Genomic DNA, 19,773 nt, shown 5'->3' with positions numbered 1-19,773 from the left:
GGCTGCTCCATCTGTGGCTTTCTCTTTCTCATGTCTGAATTCATTCTGTTTATAAAGGACTCCAAAAAGGATGCCAGTGATAGGATTAAGACCCATCCTGATTGAGGTGGGCCACATCTTAATTGAAGTAGCGTCATCAAAAGTCCTACATACAATGGGTTCACACCCATAGGAATGGATTAACTTTAAGAAAATGTTTGTCTGGGATTCATACAGCTTCAAATCAGTATACCAGGTAATAATTTTCTTAGTTTATTCCCTTGTTTTTGTAGATTACCTCCTCCAATAAATTCTGAATAAAGGATGCATGCAAAGTAAATGCATATCTTCAATGTCTTTATTTTACTCTTATTATTGAGTTTGATTGGCATATGATGCTAGATTTGAAGTAATTTACCCTATGAATTTTGAAGCCATTGCTCTAATGTCTTCCAGCTTTCAGAATTGTTCTTGAGCAATCCAGTAGCATTTTGTTTCCCAATACTTTGTAGGTGGCATGTTATTTTTCCCCTCTGAAAGCTTTTAGAAACATTTTAAATCCTAGATTTCTAAAAATTCCTGAAGCTATAGTTCGCTTGTTCTACCATTTCTCACTCTCTCTTTTTCTCTCTCCCTGTCTCTTTGTCATCATCACCATAATCAACATCATCTACGTATGCACACATTTTGTTATATTTGGCTTATCTTTGGCATTTTGTGTACCTTCAATTTAGATGTATTTTCTTATATTATTTATTTGATAATTTCCTTTCCCTCATTTTCTCTGTTCCCTCTGGAATCCTTTTAAGCCTGAATATTAAATCTCTTAAACCGATGAGCTAATTTTAAAAATATTTCCTAGTCTATTTTTAATCTCCTGGTGTTTTTGTTCTACTTTCTGGAAAGTTTATGCCTTGATTATATATTACAACTCTTTTACTGATTTTTTTAAAGTCAGGTTTAACATACAGTAAAAGTTACACTTTTTAGTGCACAATTCCATGCTTTTTGTCAAAGGTTGTGTAATCATTACTCTAATCAAGAGATAGAATGGTTATATCACTACAAAAAATCTTTTAATGCTTCTTTGTAGTCAGCCTCTCCTGACAAAAAAAAAGATAGTCACTGATCTATTTTCTGTCCCTATAGCTTTGCCTTTTCTAGAATATCACATTAATGGTTTACTTTTCAGAATATTCAGATAAGGCATTCTGTGCAAAATTTTAAATTTTGATCAGTGGGAAAGATAGACTACAGTGGGCTTTCTCCTTGTTGGCTGCCTTTTTTTTCTGCATTACTTGAAATAATCATACACATTTTCTTCTTTTATCTGTTGATATGGTCAACTACATTGATTGATGTTAAAATGTTGAATCAGCCTTGCATTCTGAGATAAACTCCATTTGGTCATGACATATTAAACTTTGTTGGATTTAATTCACCTATATTTTGTTGAGAATTTTTACAACTATATTTATGAGAAATATTAGCCTGTAGGTTTCTTATTTCTAGTTGAATTCATTCCTGGTTTTGTTATCAAAGTAATGCTGAATTCAGAAAATGAGTTGGGAAGGATTCGTTCCTTCTCCACTTTCTGGAAAAGTTTGTGTAGATTTGTATTTTTTCTTCTCTGTTGCTGGAATTTGCCAGTGGTACCATCTGGACTTGGAGTTTTCTTTGTGGGAAGATTTTTAAACTATAAATTCATTTTTTTTGGTTAGATGTAGAGGTATTCAAGTTTTTAAATTTCTTCTTGAATTAACTTTGGTAGTTTATGATTTTTAAGGAATTTGTCCTTTTCATCTAAGTTGTATAAACTTGTTTATATATACCCTTATTATCTTTTTGCTGTCTCTAGGATCTGTAGTGTTGCTTCCCCATTCATTTCTGAAATTGGTATTTTTTTTTCTTCTCTATTTATTGGTTATTCCGGCTAGAGCTTAATCAATTTTATTGATGTTTTTAAAGAACCAATTTTTGGATGAATGGATTTTCTCTTTTTCAATTCCATTGATTTCTACTCAACTTGATTATTTTTCCATCTGATTGCTTTGGATTTAATTTGTTCTTTTTCTAGTTTCTTAAGGTAGAAGCTTAGATCCTTGATTTGAGACTTTCTAACTTTCCAACATTAGCATTTAATACTAAATATTTTCCTCTAAGTACTGGTTTAGCTGAATTCCACACATTTTGATAGTTTGTGTTTCATTTTTATTTAATTTAAAATCTCTTCTAATTTCTCTGTAACTCCTACTTGGATTCATGGATTGTTTTAAAAAGCACTTTTTAATTTCCAAATATCTGGAGATCTTCAAAATATCTTTCTGTTATTTATTCCTAGTTTAATTCTGTTATGGTCTGAGAACATACTTGTTATAATTTCAATTCCTTAAAGTTGGTGAGGTTTATTTTATGGTTTAGAACATGACCCATCATGGTGTATGTTTTGTGTGCATCTGAAAAAAAATGTGTATTTATTTTTAAACTACCTCAGGGAATTTTTATGAGGATTAAATGAGGTAATACTTAGAAGTGCTTGGGAAATCCTGGCTTATGGGAAACATTCAAAATAATGTTAGCTATTTTGTTTTCTCTGTCCAAGAACGTGGTATTATTTAACTTCATTTTTTAGAAAGTCCCTTTGTAAGGTTAGCATTTCCCTAATGTAGATATTGTTTCTTTTTTTCTTGTTAAATTTATTCCTAAGTATTTTGTTGTGACTGTTATCATGAAAATATTTTCTAAAATATTATTTATTTGATGTTATTATTTTTCTTAACTTTATCATTAATTCTATTTTTTTCATTCATTTAATTATCTTGCAATTTTAAGCAGGTAATGATACTAACTGCAAATACTGATATTTTTTGGTCATTTTTTTTCTATTTCTGTTACTTGTTTTTTTGCATTGATACAAATTCCAAAGTATCACTGATTATTGGTATAGTAGCAGAAGTCTTTGTCCTCTTCCTTACTTTCATGGCGATTCCTCTAGCATTTTAGTAATCAGAATCCTGTTACCTATTGGTCTGAAGAATACTTTTTAAATCAGTAATGATTATTGAATTTTACTGAATAGAATTTTGGCATTCCATTGAGAGATTTTGTTGAATTTTTCATTAAACTATTTATATATATCTTATATTAATACAGTTCCTAATATTAAATCATTCTTGTATTCCTGGAATAGGCCTAGTTGATTATGGTATATACTTTTATGTATATTTTAAAAAAATATATTGCTAAGTTGACATTAGCTTTTATTTAGTGTTTTTGTGTCAATATTCATAAGTGAATGTTTTATAGTTTTTTTCCCCTGCACACTTATTTAACAAATACTTATTGATTTTTTACCATATGCCAGACTCTGTGAATACAATGATGATAAGTACCTGGGCACTGTCCTATTAATCTTACAGTCTAGTTAGGGTAGACAAATGTTAAAAAAGAATTAAAGGAACACTGTGATAATTATAAATGTCATTTAATGTAGAATTTAAAATGAGTGGACATTGAAAGAGTGGAAGTCTATGTCAGGTGGGGGGAGCAATATGATTGAAGGCTCCAATGGGATAGACATGGTGGGTTCCGGGGTAGCTGAGGCAATGAGCAAAATTGCAAAATAAGGGTGGAGATATAATTAGAAGCCAGGTAATATATGTCCTTCCAGTCTATGCTTAGGCTTTTAATGACCCTTCTTGAGAATTGACTGAATGCATCACAAGGACAGGTAGGGAGACCAGTGAGAAGAGCATCACAGTTTTGCAGGTAAAGGTCGTGATGGCTCTAGGGATGAGAAGGAATTTCAGAAACAATTACAAGGTAAATACTGTCTGGTTAACAAATGTTAGCAGAGGTCATATTGCCCCCTTTCAATTGAAAGCATGCGAAACTGAATTTTAAATTCCCTAGTCTCAATTCTAATTTCTCAAGACTGAGAACCAGGTTGGTCCAATTTCAGTCTTTTCCAGTGGATTCAGGGGAAGTTTTAAGCTAAAAATAAGGTTCTCAGGGACCACCACATTGCATGAGGCTAGGGTTAGGGTTAAGTTTAAGACTTATATTTTCTGACGAAGTCAGTGAGGTAGATATCAGAGAGTAAGAGAAGGTGGCAGAGTCAAAGATTTGAGACAATTGTAAAAGGTGTGAAGTTGCAGTTTCAGAAAGAGACTAGCTGAGTGGAGAGATTTAGTATGACCCTAGGTAGCACTGAGATCCCAGCTGGGATGAATGTATACTTGTACTAATCTGCAAAGTAACAAAGGGGCAAAGGACATAAGTATTAGATGATGACAATGATGGACCATGGGTATTAAGGATGAAAAGAGATGTGAAGAGAAGAGGCTTATGGATAGAGAGAAAATAGCAGGATTAGCATGTGTGAAGGCCCTGGGGCAGGAACTTGGTGAATTTGCTGTCACTGTGAGAAAGTTGGAGTGGGCATGCTGTGTTTACAGGCTAAATTTACAAGTTAACTTTTCTTCAACCCAGCACCCAGCAAGTGGCTCCAGTGCCCCAACATAATACCAGCACATAGTAAGTGCTCAATAGTTATTTGTTGAATGAATCTAATCTCATCTGTGATGTCTATCACTTTTCTTTCAAATATTCTGTCCTCTAGATGGCACCCTTCCATAGTTTACAGACCCAATGCAGGCTTTTTACCCTGAAAAAAAAAACCGGGAAATTACTAAAAAATATTCTCTCAATTTTCTCATCTGTAAAATATGTGCATTATAGAACACTGACTTCATAGGTAGTTGTGAGGTTTCAGTGGAGTAAAACATGTACAGTAATCAGCTTTTGACTGAGTAGTTAATCAATTCCTATTATGTAATACTTTTTGTTTTATTTCTATTGTGATTCTTCCAGCCTGTGAGATTTCCTGTGTTCATGACATTTTCTTATCCAGAAACCTTCCATTTTGTTCTGGACATTTATAATTTGGAGGACATCGAGCATCCTTCTCCCCCCTTCTTTGTACCCTGAATTCTCCTTTGGGAAGTGACCCCTTTTAATTTGGAGCCCAAGTACTCTGAATGTGTTCTTGCCCCCTGTTACAAGGTAGTGGCGCTGGGTGACGTGTATCAATATTTGTATTCACCCTCCATTATAGTGACAGAGTCAGGGAGTCCAAATGGAGTTAATGAAATGTGCAATAATTTGGGGACTTTTTGGAAAAGAAAAATAACTTTGTCTTTCCTCTTCGGTTACTATAAAGGAGACCATCACCTTTTCCCATGATTGTGGTGCGAGGTTGTGAGGTCTGGATCTATGGAAGCCATTTTGCTACCACAATGAGAGCTGAGAGGTTCTCCAAAGGGAGTCTGAGCATCAAGCTGACACAGCAGAGAACAAATAGAGAGATGCATAAGAATGAGGTCCTGGGGGTATTTTTTTGAACTTCTGGATGAGGCTAGTTGTATGTCTGATTTTTTCTATCATGTGAGCTGTCTTAGTTTGCCAGGCTCTGACAACTACCCCACAACAATGGGTTGGCTTAAACAACAAGCATTTATTGTCTCAGGGTTTCAGAGGCATGGGCAAGAGGTAGTGTTCCATTACTGGCTTGCTGTAATACTGGGGGTCCCCTGGCTCTCTGTCTTTCTGTAGCTCTTCTGTTTTCACTGACCTCTGGCTCCTGGCTGTGTGGCCTTCTCTGACTTCTGGTTTCTGGGAATGTGGATTAAGATCAACCCTGATCCAGGTGACCACATCTTAACTAAAAATAACCCATGCAGATGGTCCTATTTCCAAATGGTTTCATACTCACAAGAACATGGATTAAGGTTAAAAACATGTCTTTTGAGGGGGTACATAATTCAATCTATCCCAGGAGTTAGCACATTTCATTTATTGTTTAAAATAATTTAAGTTGTTTGGTTTTTTTGTCATTTGCAATATACAATCCTAACTGAGACAACTTTTCATTAAGAATGAGACTTCTTTTCACCTCATGTTAAATACATATTGACAAAAATAGAATTACAGAATTATTCTTTCAGTGGTCTTATCTAGAAATTCCATTACTAGAATAACCAAGGGATGTTATGCCATTAAGTGGTTCATCTATTTTTTTTTTGTAGTTTAAATCAAGCTTTAGAATAATATGTCCTTTCGGTAAATGAGTGTCAGTGTTTTAATAATTAATTTGTGATTTTCATGGGTGAATGATAGTTTTACATACAAGTTAATTTTTATTTTTATGGCTGGTTTTGTTGTAGAATTTGAGAGAAGTTCAATTACTTGAGTATAGAGAGGCCAGGACTCAGGAAAGATTTTGAGAAGGAAAAATGGTTTATTGACAGCCAGCCGGACTCGGGAACTTTCTGTTTGAATCCCGAGCCCCGAACAAGATTTTTTAGTCCCTTTTATACAGAGAGGAAAGGCCAAATGGTCCTTGTTTCAATTCTCAATAGGCTTGAATTAGCATATATTTCCACATCTTAGTAAGCTTTTAGCATGGACCTCAGGCATTCGATAAGCTTTTAGCATATTTTCTTTGCATTTCCCCTGAATACTTAAAGTTTATAACCTTGCATTGTTAAACTGTTTCCTGCTCACCAAGGGCAGGACTGCAACCTTTCATCATCCCACACCTACAAGTCACAGATAGTTTAGCCTATCTCTGAAGAGACAAAGAAGAGACAAAGAGCCTGCCACCCATAGCCCACATCATTTCCCCCCTTTGCCAAAGTTTAACTTGCTAAGCTTTGGCATAATTATTGTTGGAGCTATGAGGTGGATGGCTGTTTGTTGTTTTGATTGATTATTTATCAATCTTTAGTGTAGCATCCAGGACTGTTTTTAAGAGTTTAGAAGTTTTCATTCTGGACAGCAGAATCCTGGGGCGGGGGCCTCCTGCAGTCATCCTGTGGCCACCAGCACTCACACGGATTTCCAGTCAGGTTCCAGATCCATCTATTAATTTTATTTTACCCTTGAAGAGTTTACACCTTTAATTTAAAAGGGGTGCTGAAGGGAGACGGATCTCTTTTCTGTAACTGCTTCCTGCTGGCCATGGGCTGTAGTCATTGCCTAATAAGGTGTAAAACTCTTAATTTATTCTAACTGGAGGAAGATGGAGCTGGCATTCTGTACGAAGTTGGATGAAGTTTTCATATGGTTAATAAGATGTTCACTCTGAAAGAAACAAACTTAATTAAAAATTTGGAATACCCGTTTTTAAAAGAGGACACATTGCATTACAGAGGTAGACAAGGTTAGGTGCCTATAAAGATGGCACTCCTTCAAAGCTGGTGGAAACAGCATATATATTCTTTTTTAAGTTATTCATCTTTAGAGAGAAATTGCAACAGACACTTAGCTTTGTCTGAAGACACATTCCAAGCTGTTCGATGATTGGCAATCATTCGCTCTGTCAGATGCTCCTGGTGAACTGGCACTCCTTGGGCAACTGGCTTCACTCAGGATTAGAACACTAAGTTGGACATTCTCTTCATTTTCACTGTATCCTGGTATCATGGCTCCACTTAGCATGTTCTTCAATGCAGTGAGCAAGTCGCAGCATCCTTGATCTTAGAGAGAATTTCCAGTATTCTACTAGCCTGGTGCATAGTGCTCTCTGGCACTATGGAATAGTACACTTGTACACTTGTCCATTGTACACTTGGCTGTACCGAGTCATTATTGGCTGCTGCAGGAGCTTGAAACTGCAACGTAGTTTCCATCGACTTCAGGAGCAGAATCAGAGGCTGATATAGCAAATATTTTTAATTGAGGGGTCAGTGACCAGCCTAGCCAATAACTCACATGGAGAGGCCACCTGTAATGAATTCAAGTCCTGGTTTGAATGCACAAGAGTTTGACAATGTTAAAGTTTATTCCTTATTTTTATATATATTTTAAACAACTTAATGCAACACAAATATCAAATGACTGTTCACTTACACAATTTTACTATGAAGATAACAGTAGGTACTTTAGTAATAGAAGAAAAATATTATTTTTCATTGTTAAAATGAAAACAGAAGATTTCCAATAGAATCAAGATAACTTTTTATTACCATTTACTTAAATATGTACTTTGCGGTGGCCTTCAGACAGGTTTTATTATCATTAGGTTATTTCTGCTACCAATACCAATCTAAGTTTTAGTTAACAATGACTTCTAGAACTAGAACTATTTAAACATTTTCAGTTTGGCAGATGTTTTACAACCTCCTTATAATTGACTATAACCACATTGACTAGACACCTCATGTTTAAATAAACTTATTAAATTACAATTATCAAAGAAATTTACTCTATTTATTTAAGAGAGCATATCTACAGTCTTTTTCCTTTAGCCTAATTTCACCAATGTGAACTTACAATTTTCATTATTCTAAAGATTTTGTATATATAATGTTAATTTAGTTTATAAATTAACTATGGGAGATTACACTCAAGTTAAATAAAATTGAAACCATAATAGTTTATGCAAGGAATGTTTTCTTTTTTCCTTACAAGAAGCTAAAAACTTCTTTTCTTTAAGTTATGAAAATTAATAATAAAAGCATACTGACTACCAGGTTTTAAAACACATTACACAATTACTTAATTTTTAAAATCATAACCCAGGAAAGATCTTTCCATAGTTTTTATGGACTTTCCTTTACTTACTGAAATTTGTTAATAGAGCCACTAATTACCTTTATTTTGTTGGAAAGAAATCTTCTGGAAGAAAATAAGGCTCACCAGATTGTGGAGAAGAAAAGATTTTATTCTTAATCTTGCAAGAAGGGGCACAGAGCCAGATATGGCTGGTGCCCCGAACAAAGAAAAATGACACAATTTATACCCCTAAGCCTAGCAGGCAAGCTCTTCCTCTGTTTTTCCATAGATTGGATACTTCAGAAGTTACATCTTATCTGAGATTTAACTTTCCCATGCAAGAGTTTGTGATTTAACTGCTTCCTTTATCACATTCCAACCATTTTAGTTTTTACCTGCTCCCCTTTGTCAAATAAGGAATAGAATTTAGTGCTGAAATGGCACTGACTTAGCTCCTTCTTGGGCATCCTTCCACTGCTCATAGGACTGGCCTAAACTGGTCTCCTCCATTGCTGTCCAACCCGGGAGTGGGAGACTGAGGCAGCAGGCCGCCAGGTTACATCAACATTTTTCTTAAGTGAAAATTAACCTAATCTTTGTTTTTTTTTACATTTTATGGCTGACAAAAGGTTTAAACTGGGAAATTACCAGGCAAATTGATTCTTAATTCCCTAGCCTAGTAGATAGGTTTAATCTGCTATACCTAGTTTTGCCTTTAAAGCTCTTGCAAAGAGGAGGCCCTTTCCCAATTGTTTCTATAATCAGATTTCTATGACTTTTTCATCCTGCTTAGTTTAATTTGGGCTTTAAGAATATTTATTTACATATATAACTGCATATTTAATTAACAATTTGAATAGAGCTCTTTTAAGAATTTTCATTTGTTAATTTGATATTATTATCCCGATGTATGAAGACATACACTGAGCAAATGGGCAGACACAAAGAGTTAGACATGGAAACAAAACTCATTGATATTATTTATAATTTGCATTATTTTATATACTGTTTAGCTTAATTTGGGGTCCCAAAATATATATTACTTGTAACTGCATATTTAACCTCAACAATTTGAGCAAATAGGCAGACATAAATAGTTTGACACAACAACATAACTTTAGTTACTTTAAACTTCTAATTCTTACAGAACAAGTGTGACTGCAAAACATTTCAAAGACTCTTGAAACTCTTCTTAATTTGCACTATGACTGTGCAGTTTTATACTATGACTATGCAGTTTTACACAAGAATTTTCTTTCTTAATGGATTGTAACCAAAATGTTCTCAATGCTTTAGCACTATTTTTTTGTTTCAGAACTTCATATTTTACTTTGAATTTAGCAGAATTTTGGATAAGCAACAAGATTAATTTTATATATATTTACTGAAGCTATTTGACGCCTCAGGGAGACAGACTGGTTTCTCTCATGAATTGCCACTCTTAGGAACACTGACTGTCAAGGCAGGAGACTTCTCCCCCTCCACCCCCCTTTTTGATTTTTGGAGATAATAAAACTCCAGTGGTCATTTAACCTTATTCCATCAGGCAGCAATTTATTTAGTTTACACTTGAATTCATGAGAGAAAGGGTTACTAATACCAGGAGAGGAGACAGTAATGTCCCAGCTCTTCTCAATTATGAAATAACCATAGGCAAAGGCAAAGGGTGAGGTTAGGCTTGAAGTAACCATAAACAAAGGAAAGGTTAGTTTAGAATTTACACTTAAATAATAGTTTCAGGCTAAATTCACCCAGCTATAATTTCAGTTATTGTCTTTCCACTGTTTTATAATATAAATGCATTTATAAATGATTTTTAACTCTTAGTTACAGTTTTTATTAATTTTTTAAAAACCTATTAATTTTATAACACCTTTAAATACTTTTCCTTCGACTTATAACATATTAAATGAACTTAACCATTACTTTAATTTTTCCTTTAAAGTAAAAGAATAAATTTCTTGCAGTTAGTTTGAAATAAAAAGCTACTTTTCAGGATTTGATTTCTAGAACATAAATGTTCTTTTAAAAGAGGTAAGACTCTTCTTCAAACACTGAGGAAATGATGAGGTTAAAGCACAAGAAGCTATTTGATAAAAGATTTTCTTTGTATATTGATCTTACTCAATTTTAATCATAAAAATTTTCCTTCCACAAACCTTCTACACTTTCAGTATTCATTTAGGTTTGGTCCCACACTCTACTCTTTCCAATAATCAATCATTTTATCTTAAGACAAAATCATCTTCTGCTTCCTTAACAATAAAAACACACTCCATATATCTCACATACTAAGTTACCAGGCAAACTTCTTACAACATATAATTGCCATTAATAATGAACTTTTCTTCACTTTAAATACTTAGTAGCATGTAATACCAGAAACAGTTTTTTTGGAAGCAAGTTGGCAGGGGAGACTGGCTGCCGAATAAGTTCGTTATAAAATTGCCTTTTATTATTATTATCAATTCAGTTTTTGTTAAATAATGACTTTCTGCAATTAGCCATCTAAATACCTTAATTTAAACAATGCTTTGTAAAACTTTTATAATTATTTATACCCTTAAGACAAATTTTACCTTCACAGAACACATACATAAAGTTACTATAATACCTTCTAAGAACCTGGGCAGAAGGCAAAGGTATTTTGGCTTTGACACCCTAGGGAGGGAATTTTACTGCATTTATTGATTCTACTTTTTACCCCCCTTCACGGTAGTCGGGTGCACAGCAATCAAACAGGAATGCAGCTTATGAATAGAAGGTGTGGACTCACTGGAAAGGGGCAAGCCGCTCCCCCCTTTCCAGCTTTCAGGCCAAAATGGGCAGACAGAACCTACTCAAATTCAGCAACTCTCCCCGGGACCCAGCCACCCTGACTGGGGCAGCCCCAACAAACTCAGGTGCATGGCGTGGACACAGATGGCCTCCAAGCCCCGGCAAAGGGCCAGACCAGAGACAAGACAGCAGAGAATGCACAAACATCTAGACTCCGCAAACATCCAGACTCCTCAGTTTTGCCCCATAATCATTTCACCCCCTTGCCAATGGCAAGGGAGAGCTCCAGCTCAGCTGTAATTCTACTTTACATAAGGACACAACTCCAACACTAGCATTGAGCTGACACAGACAGAAGCACAAAGGTCACTAATCTGACCCACAAGTTTATATATATTTTCACCATGGCTGCCCCCACAGCCATCACAAACCTCAGAACACTTAACATTTGGTATAAAGCGAATTCATTCACAATTTAGCACCATAACAAAAGATTTCAGCTAGACTTTTTCCACTGTTTAAACTTTACACCCAGAACAAGCTCTACCAGAAAAGCTGATCCATTTTCCTGTAACCAAGTTTTTTTTTTTTTTAATCTAGACCAATTTCCAGGACATTAGGACTTGAACCTATAAATAGCCCTTTTTACTAAAATCAAGACTCCACTCCTTTAGTGGATATAAGACCAGTACCAGATTCTAACATGCAGTTAGACAAACCCAAGACACCAGGGCTTTTCCCCGGTTTTTCTCCTTTTCCCAAGCCTAGAGAGAACGGCTTCCCCCCAACTTTCTGGGGCTACTAGGGTTCTCTCAGGAGGTGATCAGCCTCCCCTTCCTAGCAATTAAAGCTAGGGCCTTCCAGACTGTGCTCACCCGAGGAGTCTTACCTTCTTCCATGTTCGGAGTTCTTTTTCGTTCCCAGAATCTTTCTCTTTAGACCTTCCATTGCCCTCGATTTTTGTCGGGAAGATTCTGGTGGAGCCCACATCTTTTCTGGATTAAATTTAATCCAGGGGCGCCCAGATTTGGGGTTCACCCGAGTCCTCCTGGCTTCCTCGGGGATTTGGAAGGGGCAGCAAAATGCTACCGTCTCTGGCCTTCGCTTGTTGTCCTGCCGTGGTCGCCAAAAATGTTGCAGAATTTGAGAGAAGTTCAATTACTTGAGTATAGAGAGGCCAGGACTCAGGAATGATTTTGAGAAGGAAAAATGGTTTATTGACGGCCAGCCGGACTCGGGAACTTTCTGTTTGAATCCCGAGCCCCGAACAAGATTTTTTAGTCCCTTTTATACAGAGAGGAAAGGCCAAATGGTTCTTGTTTCAGTTCTCAATAGGCTTGAATTAGCATATATTTCCACATCTTAGTAAGCTTTTAGCATGGACCTCAGGCATTCGATAAGCTTTTAGCATATTTTCTTTGCATTTCCCCTGAATACTTAAAGTTTATAGACCTTGCATTGTTAAACTATTTCCTGCTCACCAAGGGCAGGACTGCAACCTTTCATCATCCCACACCCACAAGTCACAGATAGTTTAGCCTATCTCTGAAGAGTCAAAGAGCCTGCCACCCATAGCCCACATCAGTTTCACTTTCAATGTCAAACGGGAACTCTATAGAAATCTCCGATTATTATTTACTTATAAAACTGAGTTTAACTTTTTATTATTTAAGGTCTATTTGATTTCTAAGTTTCTATTATATCCAAGTTTTAAGGGATCATGGTTTTATTACTCACAAAGGGAACATTTTGAAATGGAAGGAATTTTGTGATCAGACAGAATGGGGTTCCATTCTCAGCTCTGGTACTTGCTAGCTCCCTGAACTTGGACAAGTTATTTAACTCTGAGACTCAGGTTTTTGTTTGTTTGTTTGTAAATTGGCTGTGATAACATAACCCTCCAAAGAGAAATGTGGTGAGGAATATGGAGACAGCACATATAAAACTCCTACTGTATACTGAGTCACTTAAAGGCTCACAATTATTATTTCCCTTTCCTTCCAACTAGTGATTTAGACTTGCCCCCCAAAAGGTATAGTGAACAGGCATCCAAGCAGTTATATTGTCCTTTGAATAAAAAAATATTTTATCTTTATTTACTGGATTCTAAATACTCAGTGAGAAGGACCTAATGTGTATTTAGATTAATTATCATTCAATGTTAATTTGATATCAGGTTTATGAATTCCTTCAAATATTATATGATTGGATGATTACAAGAACACCATTTTTCTTAGAACACTGTAATTTAGAATCATGGCGAGTCTAGAAAGCTGTTTAATCCCTCTCCTTACCATAATATCTATATATCAATTTATCTCTGTATTGTTCTACAGCTTTCGTTCAGAAAGTTTTGGCTTTATGTTTTCTTCATTTATTTTTTAACCTTGTATTTTATGTTGCTAACTGTGTAGCTCATTATAAGGAAACTGAAAAACTATGTGTCTTATCATATCACAAACTTTTACCCATCCGTTTAGTAAGAGGGAGGTAGCTCTCTCTTTGTTTAATTCTTATTACTGAAGTATTCTCAGCATTTGGATCCCAAGTATGAAGGAAGAGTTTTACTTGTCACAGTGCTTTTTGTATAATGTCTTGAATGGTTCTCATGAGAAATAAATTTTGCTTTTTGCCTGGAACTCAGTTCTAGCTTCAACAATTAGAAACCATTTAAAAATCTCCCAATTACAAATTCTGCCCAGCAGCCTGATGGCCATGACCTTTTCATGCCAGTTGGATCTTTCCTTGGTTCTCAGCTGGAGAAGAGCTAGAGTAGCTAAGGAACCTTCTTAGCAGAAGGATAAACATATCCAAGCTTGAATACTGGTATAATTACATAAATGACTTAGCTGTTCTTTTTGTTGTATAAATTGAATTCAGGGAGAGAGAAGTAATCTCCTGAGAGACAATGAAGATGGAAGTAGGAGAACAAGACATTATTGTCTGCAAGAACTCTTTATATGTAAAGGTAATTTCACTTTATGACCAATAGCCAATAGGGCCTGATGGTTAAAAGCATAGGCTCTAGCATTAGGCTGCCTGGGTTTGAATCCCAATCTGCCATCTATTAATTGTGTGACCCTGGGAAGGGATTGAGCCCCTCCATGTGTCTCTGTAAAATGGAGATAACAAACACCTACCTCATGGGCTTTTGTGAGGATGGATAGGAATGAAATAAAAGCATTTAGAGCAATGTCTGGCATTTCGTAAATGCTCAAAAAATGAAAGCTCTGGTTATTATTATTGTGATTCTGGATATTTAATTTTACAATATCCCAAACAGATATTTCATATGAATAAATTTAAAATATGTTGAATAAGTTTTAGATTCTAGTAAATTTAGTCCTCTGGAATTCAGTGAGACTGTGTTTTATATTACTTTATATTAATTGAAATGATCATGGCTAGCTCTCACATTAATTTTACAGAAATCTTTACTTACATAAGCACAGAACAAAAGCACTTTACATACAGGGCCTACAGAAAAAACCATTTTGACTGCTATAGCATAGCAGTGCTTTGGTTATTCCCCTGGCCACCAAATCCTATGCCCCACTTGAGCTATTTTCATTTTCTCCCTACCTTTCTTAACCAAGATTCTTTAAAGAAATCATCTGCATTTGATGCTAAAATTTATTACCTTTGGTTTTCTCCTGGATGGAATGTAGCCTTATTTTACTGCTCCTGTGAAGCTGTCTTTGCAGAAGCCATTGGAAAACCTGGAACCGCCAAAACTAACAACCCTTTTTAGTCTTCACCGATGGATGCTTCAAAGCATTCAGCAGTGTTTACTTTTCCTTCCTTGGTGAAGCATTTCTCCTCCCTTGACTTTCTTATTTTCATTTGGTTCTTAAATCTCTAGGCATTCTTAATCGTCTCAGATATCTCTTTTTGCAGCTATTTCACAAATTATTGTATTCCTCAGGACTTGTATTTCACACTTCTCACAGATGAACTCCTTGGTTGATTTTATCTAAACTAATGATTTCAGGTACTACCTAAGTTGCCTCAAATCTGGGTGTCTAGACTAGATCCTTTCATCTCTTCTTCATGTTTATGTTTTTGTCTATTAGATACTCAAATTCAAAGTGACCCAACTAAAACTTATTATTTTCCCTTCTGCAACAAAGTTGCTTCTACATCATTTAGGTGAACATTCTACCCTCAACTTGGTCCCCTAGCTCAGGAACCTTGAAGATAAACTAGACTTTCTTTCACTTCTTCCTATATTTCCCATTGGTTCCCAAGGCCAATTAAGCCTACTTTTATTTATTTATTTTTTTAAAGATTTTTTAATTTTTTATTTATATCTCTCCCCTCCTCCACCCCCCAACCCCCAGTTGTCTGCTCTCTGTGTCCATTCCCTGCATGTTCTTCTGTGTCCGCTTATATTCTTGTCAGTGGCACCAGGAATCCGTGTCTTGTTTTGTTGCATCATTTTGCTGCATCAGCTCTCTGTGTATGCAGAGCCATTCTTGGGCAGGCTGCACTTTCTTTCGTGCTGGACGTCTCTCCTTACAGGTGTACTCCTTGCGTGTGGGGCTTCCCTATGTGGGGAACACCCCTGCGTGGCACGGCACTCCTTGTGCGCATCAGTGCTGCGCATGTGCCAGTTCATCACATGGGTCAGGAGGCCCGGGGTTTGAACCTTGAACCTCCCATGTGGTAGGCAGATGCCCTATCTGTTGGGCCAAATCTGCTTCCCTCTACTTTTTAAATTATACTTGATTCGTATGTGTTTGTGTGTGTGCGTGCGTGTGTGTGTGTGTGTGTGAATCCACCATAGGAGCCTCAGAAAGCTTGCTGAGCTCCTTAGTGCCCGTGACTGAGAATCTACACCACTGTCATATCTCACTATTTGCCAACCTCTTAACATGTCTCTGTTTGTGAGAAATGTGGTAGTCGACACCAGGTCTGAAGATTTGCATCCTGAATTTGGTCGTTATGGCCCTATAATTGATGTGTATGTTCCATTTGATTTCTACACTCGCCCTCCAAGATTTGTTTATTTTCAGTTTGAGGATGTTCATGATGCTGAAGATGAATTACATAATTTGGACAGAAAATGGGTTTGTGGATGTCAAATTGAAATCCAATTTGCACAGGGGGATCAGAAGACACCAAATCAGATGAAAGCCAAGGAAGGAGGAATGTATACAGTTCTTCATGCTATGATGATTATGACAGACAAAGACGTTCTAGAAGCCAGAGTTAGGAAAGGAAGAGATCAAGAACTCAGTCTTCTGATTACAACTGTAGAAGGTCTTATAGTCCTAGAAACAGTAGACTGAGTGGAAGACCACGGTGTAACAGAAGCCATTCCGACAATGACAGATTCAATGAAATTGATCTTTTTCAAGATCTAAATCCAATTCCAGATCACAGTCCAATTTCCAGCCCAAGAAAGATGAAGGCAAAGCATCTCACACCAAAACTAGAAGCACCTCTAAAACAGATTCCGAAGCACGTTTTAAGTCTGGCTCAAGAAATGAACAGGACTCTAGGAAAAAAACCCACCGAGACCCAAATCTCAGTCAAGGTCACAGTCTAGGTCTAGGTCAAAAACTAGATCAAGGTCTTGGACTAGTCCTAAGTCCAGTAACCACTAATAGCTTAAACCATATATTTTTAGGCTTGTATCATATACTTATAGTTTGCTTTACTTAAATTATCAGGAATGCAATGTTGCAATGATGCTTACAAACAAACAAACAACAAAAAACACTTGTTACTTTTCCCTGTACTAGGCAATGGTTATAGTTAAAATGATATGCTGGAAAACGGACATGGTTCAACCAATTGGGCTCCTGTCATTCAGGCTTCAATGCCCAGGGCCTCCTGGTGAGGGCAAGCTGGCCCACGTGGTGAGCTGACCCACGCAGAGTGCCAGCCCATGCCAGAATGCCACCCCGTGCAGAAGTGTCACCCTGCAGGGAATGCTGTCCAACACGGGAAAGCAGCCTCATGCAGGGCCGCTGGCTGACGCTGAGAGGTGACCAACAAGATGACACAACAAGAGACACAGAGGAGAGAAAATAAGAAGACGTAGCAGAACAGGGAGTTGAGTTGGCGCAAGAGAGTAATTGCCTCTCTTCCACTCTGGAAGTTCCCAAAATCGGTTCTGGAGCTGCCTAATGAGAATACAAGCAGACACAGGAGAACACACAATGAATGGACACAGAGAGCAGACATTGAGGGTAACAGGGGCAGAGTGGGGAGAGAAATAAATAAAAACATATATGCCATTGAGAAACCTGTATATATATATTTGATTCTGTCCTTCCCTGCATATCCACAGTCCGAATACTAAGTTTCAGCTTCCCTCATTTTTTGGTTGGAATTTGCAACAACCCTCATTCTAAATGAAAGAAAGGCTATAAATGTAATCAAAGAGCATTGAATTCTCAGAGAAAAAGAAATCGAGGCAAGTAGGACCTTTATTGTAAAATGGGATAATAGTGGTAAATTGGCATCTGATTGTCTGAGAAACTTTGGTGTGAGGTAAAATCCAGAGCTGCAGCCAAAATGTGATATCCCTAAGATCAAGAAATGACAATTTAGAGGTAATGGTGGTATTTGGATAACCCTGAGGGATTGTCTGCTCTAGTGAACAATCATACCATTTAATACTGTCTCAATCAATTTTAAAAGTGTTTTTCTGTGTTTTTTGAATTTTGGCAGGAACATAGGCAGGACTAAATCCATCAGCTTTCTCCCCAAACACACTTTTCTTTCTGTTTTCCTACCTTGGTAAGTGGTAACCATGGATGGCCATTGTCTCACTCTAGCAACCTCAAAATTTTCCCTGCTCTCCCTTTCCAGAGCTCCCACCTTTGATTCCCTGTTGCCAACAAGCTTGGTTCACACATTCTTTGTCACTTCCCTCTGCACTTCTTATGTTCCTCAGATCAGCTAGGCCTCTCCTACTGTGTTTTAGCACATGCTGTTTCCTTGCAAGGAAGTACTTCTTCTTTTGTCCACCTGGCGACTTTCTCTTGAGGTTACAAGTCACCCAGGCAGTTAACCTCTCCTCCTCCACGTAGTTACTGAAATGCTTCTTTGATGTTCTAATAATTCATTCCTGTCTATTTACACTGCACATTGGGAGTACCTGGAAAGCACGGGTTTTGATTTAGACATCTCAGAATTCTCAGAGCTTCTTATACAGTGGGTGCATAGTTGTCCCTTGTAAAGATTTATTAAATGAATAATTGTATTCTAAGATGACATTCTATTTTTAGTTCTGCACATATTTCAATATCTTACACAACCATGCATAAATACAACAGGGTTTTGCTATTGATCTTGCTTTGATCAGAGCAAGAGTTTTATCTGTCATCTACAGAAAAAATAAAGAATAATTGTGTACTTGTGCAAGATTTCAATTGAAGTATTTAGTAGGCCTGTTAGCTAGGCACTCTAGGTACAAGAAAGAGAGAAAGAGTGAGAAAGAGAAAGAGAGAAGAGAGGAATAAGGAGAGAAAGAGGAAGGAAAGTAGGGAGGATGGAAGGAAGGAAGGGAGGGAGGGAGGGAGGGAGGAAGGAAGGACAAAAATAGTAGACTGGGATGGGCATAACTAAGACCTGGCACCAGTAATAAAATGAGAACTACTATCATGCAAGTCTGAGTTGTTATCTCCTCAGGGCTCATCACAGTGACCCAACCCACTTTTTCATTCTTACCTTCAACTTTCTTCAATCCATCAGCATGATTAATTCATTACTAAGAATACTTCTTGGGTTTCTACACTATCTTTTTGACTCCAGTTTCCTTGGTTGGAATGCTATTAACCCTCAATTCCTCCTCAGCTATCAAGAGCCTACCCAACACTCAAGAGCCTTCAAGAACCTACCCAACACTCAAGAGACTTCAAGGTGCTGCTTGCTCTAGGAAGACTTTCCCGATCCTCCCCCTGAATGAAGATTTCTCTTCCTCTCAGCTCTTCTGACACTTTGTACCCCTCTATGGCACCTATCACAAGCTGCTCTATACTGTGTATTTGTGTACTCGGTTCATTTTGCCTATTAGAGTATAAGGTTTTAATGTCAGGAAAGGTCTTTTATTTTTAACAGCCCCTCCTCTCTACCCCCAGCAATGCTTAATACAATTTTGGCTTTCAGTAATTTAATAATTATTAAAAATAATATTATTATTATTTCAATAATTTTATGTGCAAATTAAAATTGAAATGAATTTCAGCATTCAGTAAGGTTCTTGGGGCTGAACAATTAGATATAAACATATATCTATGCATTGACCCATGCCAAATTATGTGGAATAGCTCTATCTTCTTTTCTACCATGTACTGGAAATCTCTATTTTTTTTAACTAGTTAAACAATAATAAGAATAACTGTAAAGATCTTTAAAGTAGCAATCTTTGGATTTCTTTGCCCTGAAGCATCATCAAGTTGAGAGAGCAATCTCCAGAACCACAGCTACTTGGGTCCGAAATAAAAG

At 36.7% G+C, this 19,773-nt stretch overlaps 1 pseudogene; it reads left to right on the top strand.

The window, feature by feature from the left end:
* Positions 1 to 4,284: 4,284 nt before the first annotated feature.
* On the top strand, positions 4,285 to 16,922 carry LOC101440453 (serine/arginine-rich splicing factor 10 pseudogene; annotated as a pseudogene).
* The last annotated feature ends 2,851 nt before the right edge of the window (positions 16,923 to 19,773 follow it).

The sequence above is a fragment of the Dasypus novemcinctus genome, chromosome 14 (assembly GCF_030445035.2).
Source record: "Dasypus novemcinctus isolate mDasNov1 chromosome 14, mDasNov1.1.hap2, whole genome shotgun sequence".
NCBI classification, from domain to species: domain Eukaryota; kingdom Metazoa; phylum Chordata; class Mammalia; order Cingulata; family Dasypodidae; genus Dasypus; species Dasypus novemcinctus.
Note: the sequence above shows the minus strand (reverse complement) of the source record. Positions and strands in the feature narration are given on the sequence as shown.